The sequence below is a fragment of the Sorghum bicolor genome, chromosome 10, assembly GCF_000003195.3.
Source record: "Sorghum bicolor cultivar BTx623 chromosome 10, Sorghum_bicolor_NCBIv3, whole genome shotgun sequence".
In the NCBI taxonomy this organism is placed as follows: domain Eukaryota; kingdom Viridiplantae; phylum Streptophyta; class Magnoliopsida; order Poales; family Poaceae; genus Sorghum; species Sorghum bicolor.
Genome location: NC_012879.2, coordinates 26,194,110 through 26,203,467, shown reverse-complemented (window position 1 = coordinate 26,203,467; position 9,358 = coordinate 26,194,110).

The following is a 9,358-nucleotide window of genomic DNA, read 5'->3' as shown; positions in this document are numbered from 1 at the left end:
GGAAAACCTCTTCTCTAATTAATATTTCTTTTTAGGCTTAGCAACCAATGTAAAGTAGAAATAGATCTTCTAGTTTCTACTAGATTGAGAGAGATAGAGTGGAGGTGTAGATTGGAGGAAGCCCGGCCTGTCGGTGTCTACTCCATGCTTGTACCTGCGGGATCAAGTTCTCCTAACCCGAAGCTTGCTCCTAGGATTCTTCAGTATTTCGACTTCTAAATTCTAGTAAGTTCTTGTTTTATTGTTCTTCTGGTTTATGAGTTTACTTTAATCTCTTCGCGTAGAGTTTAGAGTAATCATTGCTAGCATAAATGTGATGTTTAGGCTGGGGTACTCATAGATATTCCCTGACTAGCTGGACCGTGGTAGTAGTGAGGAACGTGACAATTCCGAGTTACCATTGCAGACCATATCTCGTTAGCAGGAAGGATAGGGTTTATATGTGCGGGTTGAACATCCTTTGTGGTGTCTAGATTATGTTAGCCTCCCCAATAGAACAGTAGATCATCCTTACCAAGGTTAGAAGGAGACTACGGTTGCAGTCTTCTCTATTTATCACTCACATCGAAAGACATTCTTTGTGCCTAAAGGGTTAGTAGTAATAGACCGGTTAGTCAGATGCACTCTTTCTCCTAGTGGTAAAAAAATAAATACGATACTCTGGATAATTTCCCGGGTGAAGTGCTCACCGATATCCGTGCGCTTGCGGATCAATTCCTTATTGCGTTCCCAAATATCAACTAGCATTTCTGGCGCCGTTGCCGGGGACAAAGACGGTTGCTGAGATAACCTTGAGTCTTACTACTAGCTTGTATCTATACTTTTATCTTTTGTTATCTTTTATATTCTTTATTTATTTTCTTTACTCTTACCTTATGGAAAACCAAAATTCTAAATCGATCCATGAATTTGCAATCCCTTCAGTAACTGACCTTTTACCATGGGAATCATCACAGCCAATCCACACATCCCAGTATAAGTTAAGTTCTAGGTTGATTGCCATGATTCAAAACCTATCTTTTTCGAGAAGGGAAGACGAAAACCCTTACCTTCATATTAGAGATTTTGAGCAAACATGTGATTGTCTTCGCATTGAAGGCATTTCTGATAAAACTTTACGTTGGAAGCTTTTTCCTTTTTCTTTAAGGGGAGAAGCTAGACAATGGTACAGTCAGAAGGTAAGTCAACAACAAGGTGAATGAGGAGTTTTACGAGCCAACTTTTGTCTAGATTTCTATTCCCTTGACTGTATAGCCGACCTTAGACTCAAAGTCCTATCTTTTAAACAAAAAGATAATGAAACTTTGGGAAAATCCTAGAAACGTTTTTCTGATCTTTTAGAATCTGGTCCAAACCTTAATCTTCAAGACCCTGTTCTTTTAACCCACTTTTTTCGAGGTCTTCAGAAAAATCACAAACAAATGCTACACACAATGTCTAGAGGTTCTTTCTTTCGAATCCCTACTGATGAAGCTAGAGTGATCCTAGATAGAATCCTAAAAGCTGAGATGGATAATACCCTTCATGATGAAACCTACGAAGCCGAAGTAGACACTCTGCCAAATTCTTCATCTACTTTAGCTATCCCAAGTTCTGAGCCACAAGAGGAAGAAATTCCACCACCGGACTTCATGCTGGATATAGAATCTGATCTTTTTGCTGATTTTGGAAATATTTCAAACTACCATTCTATTGACAAACCCCAAAACAGCCAGTTTAGCATTTATTTGCCAAGTGAATATCAATTGAGAGAGCTTATCTCAGTAATGAGTAGCGAATGGTTGGAGGAATCAGAGCTTTCCTCTAATGTGATCCGTTTGGACACACCCTCTATAACTATACGCTGTGCTTATAATTCTGATCGATTTAATGCTCTTTATAATCCTGTTGTGGGGATCAACATCATGTCTCTAATTCTAGAGCGCTAGGCTCCACTTCTCTAATTCTATCTAATCAATCCTATAAAACTTGAAGGAATTGGGAGTAGCTAGTTCTAATTCTCTGCGGGAGAGAAGTTCTAAAACCCAAACTTTGATGGCTTCCTCTGATAATGATTTCTCCTCCTCACCTGGGGTGGAGAGGCCTTGCTTATATAGCCCCCTCAGATGATTTTGGGCCGTCAGATCAAACCGAGATTAATCGCACGGTTATTCTTGAAGATTAAAGGCGGTGGTGCATGATCCAGGAGACGGAGCCTAATTGGCTGCTGCAGGTGGGCGGGCGCCCTGCCCCCGGACCCGTTCGACCTCCCGTTCATTCCCGTGGCTTCTGGACTCTTCTAGATTAAGGAAAATTGCACGGCACGTAATTATCTTGTTGTAAACCTGTCATGTGGGCCTTCTCTCCATATTTCCTGATAACCCCCTAAAAAATAGACAAACACCAAAGCTCGTGGAATTCTATCAGATAAAACCCTAATTCTAGATGTTTGGTGCATATTGATCCTTTTCCAAGTTTAGTTGATGGTTAAATTTAGTACTTAAGGACCGTCAACAAACTCCCCCAAGCTTAGCCTTTGCTCGTCCCTGAGCAAACAGCTAAACTCAGATGGATCAGGAGTTGCTTCAATTTTTTCTTTCCTGACAGGCACACATGCTTTTACATAAAAATTCTCTCACATTAGAGTGAAGTGTCATGGAGCTTAGTATCTGCACTTAAGTCTTAAGTAATCGAAAGACAAAATAATTAAGTCAAGCACTATTCCTCCTGTTTATACTTCACATTTGTTCTAGAGTTTTGCATAAGTTTTCAAAAATAAAACTCAGAGTTCCCAGCTATGATACTCTCAAATCTCTCTATATATGGTATTTGTGGATCCTTACCAAAAATGTCACTTACCTATAACTAAGGGTATATTTATATGGAGCTCATAGGTGTGAAAAATAGCTCATACATACGTTGTCTAATCGAGCCATGGATCCGAAGGAACTCAACATGTAATTAAATCAAGATGTGCATGTGTGGTGGAGTAAATGATAGTAATGGTGAAAATATAAGTAATGATAAAACTTACTTCTCATTGCTCCTCATATTGCTATCTCTCCTCCTCTTTGATCTTTGCTTTGGGAGAACATGGGCTATCTTTTCCTTCTTTTCTCTCTCTTTTTTTTCAGGTGGGTAACGAATACCCCTAATTCTACTGTCGGACACTTGTCCATTTTTTCCCGCTCAGATGGGCATCTTTGTACCCCTAATTCTACTCCGGACACTTGTCCATTTTTACCTCTCGTCTCACTCTTTTTCTTTCTTTTTCGAGGTTCCGGGCACTTGCCCCTTTTTATTTCCTCGCATATTTTTGCATAACCCATGCCTCTTCTGCATCGAATCTTTTCAGAGAGAGAGAATAACAACACTTGGGATTGTGAGTGATAATATTTTTAGCAATTTTAATGAATGGTGGTGGATGGTGTAGTAGATGTGTGCAAGTGAATATCTTAATTTAACCACATGAAGAAGCTCCTAAGGGTCTACATAGCTCGATCAAAGTCAATATGAATATAAGTAGCAAAAGATGTAGAAATTATAGCAAGTATGGTTGTGGTAGGAATTTTGTCATGCTAGGAACTCATCATGTGATTTGCAAGTTTTCAAAATAAATCTCCAGAACTTAGTGTAGTAGGAACAAGATAAACAGTAGCTCAAACTTTATATCATGTCCTTCACTTACCTAGACTTTGGTTTTAGGTTCATGCTTCCCATAGATAGTAAATTTTAGTTTTAGTAATTCGTGGAAGAACTTTAATATAAAAGCTAGGTACTTGAAAGTAAGCAAACAGAGCAACTGTTCATCATTTCCATCATGCACCTTTTTTAATCTTTTTTATTTTCCTAGAGATTAACACTTGGCAGATAAACAAAGCACACTTATCTACATACTCTTTTTATTTTTTTCATGTTTATAGAATGCATTAAATTCAAGCAAGAAAATATTTATTGGGCTTTTTTAGTAGAGAACTAATGAAACACTAAGAAAAAAAAGAATAAATAAGAGGAGCAAATAAAAACTTACTTTATAAAACGGGGAGGAACTCCCCCAAGCTGGATGTGGTTGTCGGTCTTACCCAATGTTCCAGAATCGCATCATGGTGGTGATGTTGTTGCTCATTGAAGTAGTGTCTTGTCTCAGTCCTTGTACTGCAGCGGTGTGGTCATGGTTCCACTTTTGTTGCTGTTCCCGGAGTCGTCCATGTTGCACTTGCGTATTCTGCCCGTACTAAAAGGCGGGTTTGTCCACTGGTGATCTTGGCCCTCCGGCCATGTCTCCTGTGTCGGCTCCTGTGGCTGAGCATGTTGAACCCATGGGTCCCGAAGGACTCGGGGATTGTAGTCGTGGTAATGCAGGTGCGCTGCTTATTTTGGTCCGGGATCAGCTCCATACCAGGTGCGTTCTTGATGGGTGGTCATCCTTTCGGATGCCACTCGCTGTGGAGCTCTGTGGTTTACCGGTGTCACTGCAATCTCAATCAAATAATTTTGAACGACATAGAGGCCAAGGTTTGGGTTAGATAACCGAATCTTTCCTTTATTATTGTATAACACATACATTACGTTCCCCTCTTTTTTCAGCATCCGAGCTTGCCTAAATGTGTCATAGCCACGATAAATTCGTAACTCGTCAATGAATTTCAATGACGAGTTTTGTAGCAAATTAAGACTAGAGGCTAGACAAGTGATGAGTGAAGTAAAACCGATAGGTCCCTGAAGACTAGGTATACTAAGCCAATGAAAAACCAAAAGAGTAACAGGTGAACTGGGTATCTTATTTATAGTAGCATAAAGAAGTTGTAAGTCTCCTACTCTTACTTTTCTAATATCATCACGATGGAAAAGATTGTACCCGAGCCATTTGTGGAACATCCTAAGAGTGGGGTGTTCCATGTCGCTGGTTCGGGCTTGACTATAAAAATCATCTCTGGATATCTCTCTCCAGAACTGGTGCCTTTCAAAATTTGGCAAATCGGAGTTAATGTCCAGGATGCATCTTGGAGAGAAACTGAGATGGTCGCTCAATTCTCTCCAAGAAAACACCTAGCTCAGTTATGTCCCAAAAGTTTGTCCATCCCACCATCTGGAAAATTAAGTCAAATTCAGTATCCATACCTGTTTCTTGTAGCAGGATAGGGTCAAGAGTGGGGGTGTGAATGAAATCCTTGTTCTTCAGCTGCTGGAAAACTTCCTTCTCCCTGTGGGTCTCTAGTCCAAGATCTCCTGTCTTGAGGAGGACCTTGACTCGTGTACCTGTCGATGATGACGGAGCTTGCGGAGGCGTCGTGTCGACGCTTGTCTCTGACTGGTGTGAGGAGTATCGGGATGAACTCATTGTACCTATACTCTGGCGGGTCTTGCCCGCGTTCTTTACCTTCTTGAACATCTTGTAGACAAAAGTTGACACAAACAGAACTAGTGGAGATTGTTAAAGCCAACTGTTTGAAATATCAGTCGTTTAGGGGTTAGTCATCCGAAACAAGTTATAATTTTGGTGGTACTTCCCCGTAAACAACTTTTTAATTTTGCTTTGGACAGCAGGGTCTCTACTTAATAATGAACCTTGCTCTTTTACTCAAAAACTACCAACCTCTCTTCCACTCTACTCTTCCCCTATACTCTCATTCTCACTTCACTTCTAGAGCTCCTCCTCTAGAAACCGAGAACTGAAGTGTGCGTGGGTTTTCTGGAATGCTTGTGTGATGGAGATGGAGGCAGGAGGTGGCAATTTATAGGAGGAAGTGGGGACAGGGCGGGTGCCCTCTGCAGGTGGGCGGGTGCCCACTTCTGGTGGCTATCATGGCTGCCCTTTCTCTACTCCCTCCTTTGCTTAGTCTTTACGCCAAAAGATGACCCATGGGTGGTGGTTGGACGGTGGAAGTTGTCTGGTGAGTGGAGATATGTTGGTGGATCAAATAATGTGATGGGATGTGTGTGAGGTGTGGTGTATGACATGTGGGACACAAGGAGTGTGGGTCATGCTTCTAGAAGGTTGCTATAATATAATGCAGAAAAAACTATGAAAATTTGAAACTTATTTGAAACTGATCATGGAAAAATATTTTTGTGCCTCCACAATAATTAATAAGTGTTGGTTGTTCACACACCATAAATATTATTTATATGGGGCTTTTCATTATTATGATAATGCTACGAATAAATATGGATAATGCATGAATTAATTATGCAAGAATTTAAACGATGTGGATAAATACAGATTTACCTCCCGGCGAGGGTTTGGGATTTTTAGGTCCCCCAAGCTGGACCTCCAAATCTTTCAATCTTCTGAATTACCTTCCTCCAGAGATGGTGTTTCTAGTGGTTCTTCTTCATGAACTTCCTTCACTATAGAGTCTCTCTCTGGTCTGGGCTTGAATGTGAAGTGTTCTTCTTGTCCGTTTATGTTGAATTTGATTTCTCCCTTCCCGACATCAATGTGGGTACTGGCAGCGCTCAGAAATAGCCTTCCAAGGATGATGGACACTTTTGAGTCGGGACTCATGTCTAGTACCATGAAGTCTACTGGCACAAGGAAATCTCTGATCTTGACTAGGATGTTTACAGTGATGCCCATCGGGTGTCGAATTGATTGATCTGCTAGTTGCAGGCACATTGATGTTGGTTCTAGGGTCATATGCTCAAGCTTCGTGTAGACTGATGCTGGCATCACACTGACACTTGCTCCGAGATCACAAAGTGCATTGTTGAAGTGTTGGTTTCCGATCGAGCAATCAATGGTGGGACATCCTAGATCCTTCTTCTTCCTTGGTGGTTTGTTGAGGATAGCCACACTGCATTCTTCTGTCAGCTTGATAACCTCAGTGGTGGGCAGTGGTCTCTTCTTGTTAAGAATATCTCTGATATACTTTGCATATGTGGGTACCAAACTGCTCATCCGACTGCAGTCTTCTGTTTCTTTTGGGATATGGCAAACAATTGGTGTCGTAAAAATCTTTCCTCATCTCTCTAGCTCTTGGTGGTTGTAGCAGATCTTCTACTTCAACTGGGCTTTCTTCCTCTATCACTACTGGTTGCACTGGTGCTGATGTTCTCTGTTTTTCTTTTGGGTATGGGGGATCCCTGGTGGCTTTGCCTCCTCTAGTAGTTATGTTCTTTACGTGCTCGATGTTAGTGGCAACAGGCAATGCAGCAGCTAGCTTTATTAATTTAAGCTCTACCCTTTTATTAAGAGTGTTTTGCTCATCAAAGGTAGTTAATAGAAAATCCATTTTATTGTGTATATCTTTTAGAGATGATTCATTTGTATCTAGCCTTTGTTTAACTTCATCATTAGTTTTGGTTTGTTGAGCAATTATCTCATTTAATGAAAGATGCTTGAAAGTGTTACCTAAATTCATACCTTTGCTATTGGGTTGACTCGAAGTGGGATGATATTTGTATACTGTCTCAATAGCCCTTTGATCTTCTTTGAACTTGGCCCTCTGGTCAGTCCAATGGAGCAAATTTTCCATCTTGGTAATGATAGTGCATTTACTTCTTCTGGTATCTCTTTAGTTTGATGACAATGCTGAGCTTTATCTTGGAAACAGCTTTGATTTTCTAATATCTTATCCAAAAGTATCTCTACTTTTTCAATTGTAAGCTCCAAGAATGATCCTTTAGCAGATACATCTAAGCACTGATGAGACTTTTGAGTTAATCCATGGTAGTTGGTCTGCATAAGTAACCATCTGGCCATTCCATGATGAGGATAATCTGATTTGTATCCTTGAAACCGCTCCCATGCTTCTAGAATGCTTTTTGTCTTCTGCTGTTGGAAACTGACAATATTTCCTCTTAAGGCAGTTGTTTTTCCTATGGGGAAAAACTTTGATAGAAAGGCATCTGACAAGTCTGTCCAGTAGTTGATGTTATCTTGATGGGTGTAGAACCACTTCCTTTCCTTCCCTTCTAGTGATAATGGAAAAAGGCAAAGCAAAATGATGTTTTTGTCGATTCTATTGATGCGGATTGTGCTTCCAATCTCTAAGAAATTCTTCTAGTGTGCACTAGCATCTTCATGTGCCTTTCCACTGAATTGTGTTGCTTGCACCAAATTGATGAGTCTTGACTTGAGCTCGAACTCGGGTGCTCCTTGTTCTACTTCAAATCTTGGACCAGTTGGAATGTTCTCAAGACTTGGAGGAGAGAATTCTTGCAAGGTCTTTTGTGCCATAGCTTCAGCAATTGGTAGCTAGCTTCTTCTTTCTTTCTTGATCACTTTGGTTCTGATGATGAAGAGTTGAATGTATCAAAGTCAATCCTGATATACCCTGTATAAAAAATATAAACATAGAAAAACAACAGGGTGAACCTGCCAAAGCAGAGGTGCCTTGTTATTATTTCTCATTTAGTAGTTGTTCATGCAATTATTTCTCCATAGTCTAGTCTAATATTTCACGTGAATAACCTTGACTGACTTCCTGACTTTCCTTACCGTTCCCCGGCAACGGCGCCAGAAATGATTGTTGACACTTACTAACACCACTTAAATACTAGGTTGTCATCCCCAGCATGGTGCCAGAGTGTACAAAGGTATTTATGAATATGAAGGCTCTCTAGAAAATAATCTATTCTATCCACAAGCGCACAGATAAAATACCTCATTGTAGCATTTCACCAGGAAAAGTATTCTGGGTATCGTTATTTATATTTTGCTTAAGAGAACGGCAAAAGTGAAAACAGGGGTAAAATCTATCAAGGCATAGACTAGAGATAAACTTGCAATAACATGATTACTAATGAGGAACTCATCACACAGTCACTTGCTTTGGTAGGGGGTAAGCCATATTAATAAAGATAATGAAATATAAGCTCATGGGTAAATAACACAGCGATTAGAAATATACTACTCGTCATATATGTAAGGTGACGTCAGATTAGCTAGAAAATGGATTCTGAGTATCTACTATCTACTAAGTCACAATCTACTCTAGTTATCTACAAGATCATATATAGCATAAAAGACTCTTTATTCATATATAAGGAACATTGCTAAAGTAAATTAGAACATAGCAAGACTTACTCCGCAATACAAATTCTGCCTGTCCTATCAACGGAGGGTGGACTATATAAGAATCAATGAAACTGTCACCATCGCGAACTACCACATGACCCAGCCAATATGATACAGTTGCAGGTAAATAATATCTAAGCACCACGCCCACATATGATCTACCACTTAACTCCCTCGAGTTAAGAGCTAAGCGCTTTGCAAACTTATACATAAACTCATTATCAATCATAACTATATCAAATATAGAACTAGTGCAAACTAAGAACATAATAAATAGAGACATAATGCAATTAGAACAAAGTAGTAGAGAAAGATATGAAATAATACCAATCTTTATTGTTGAAGATCCGAAATCTA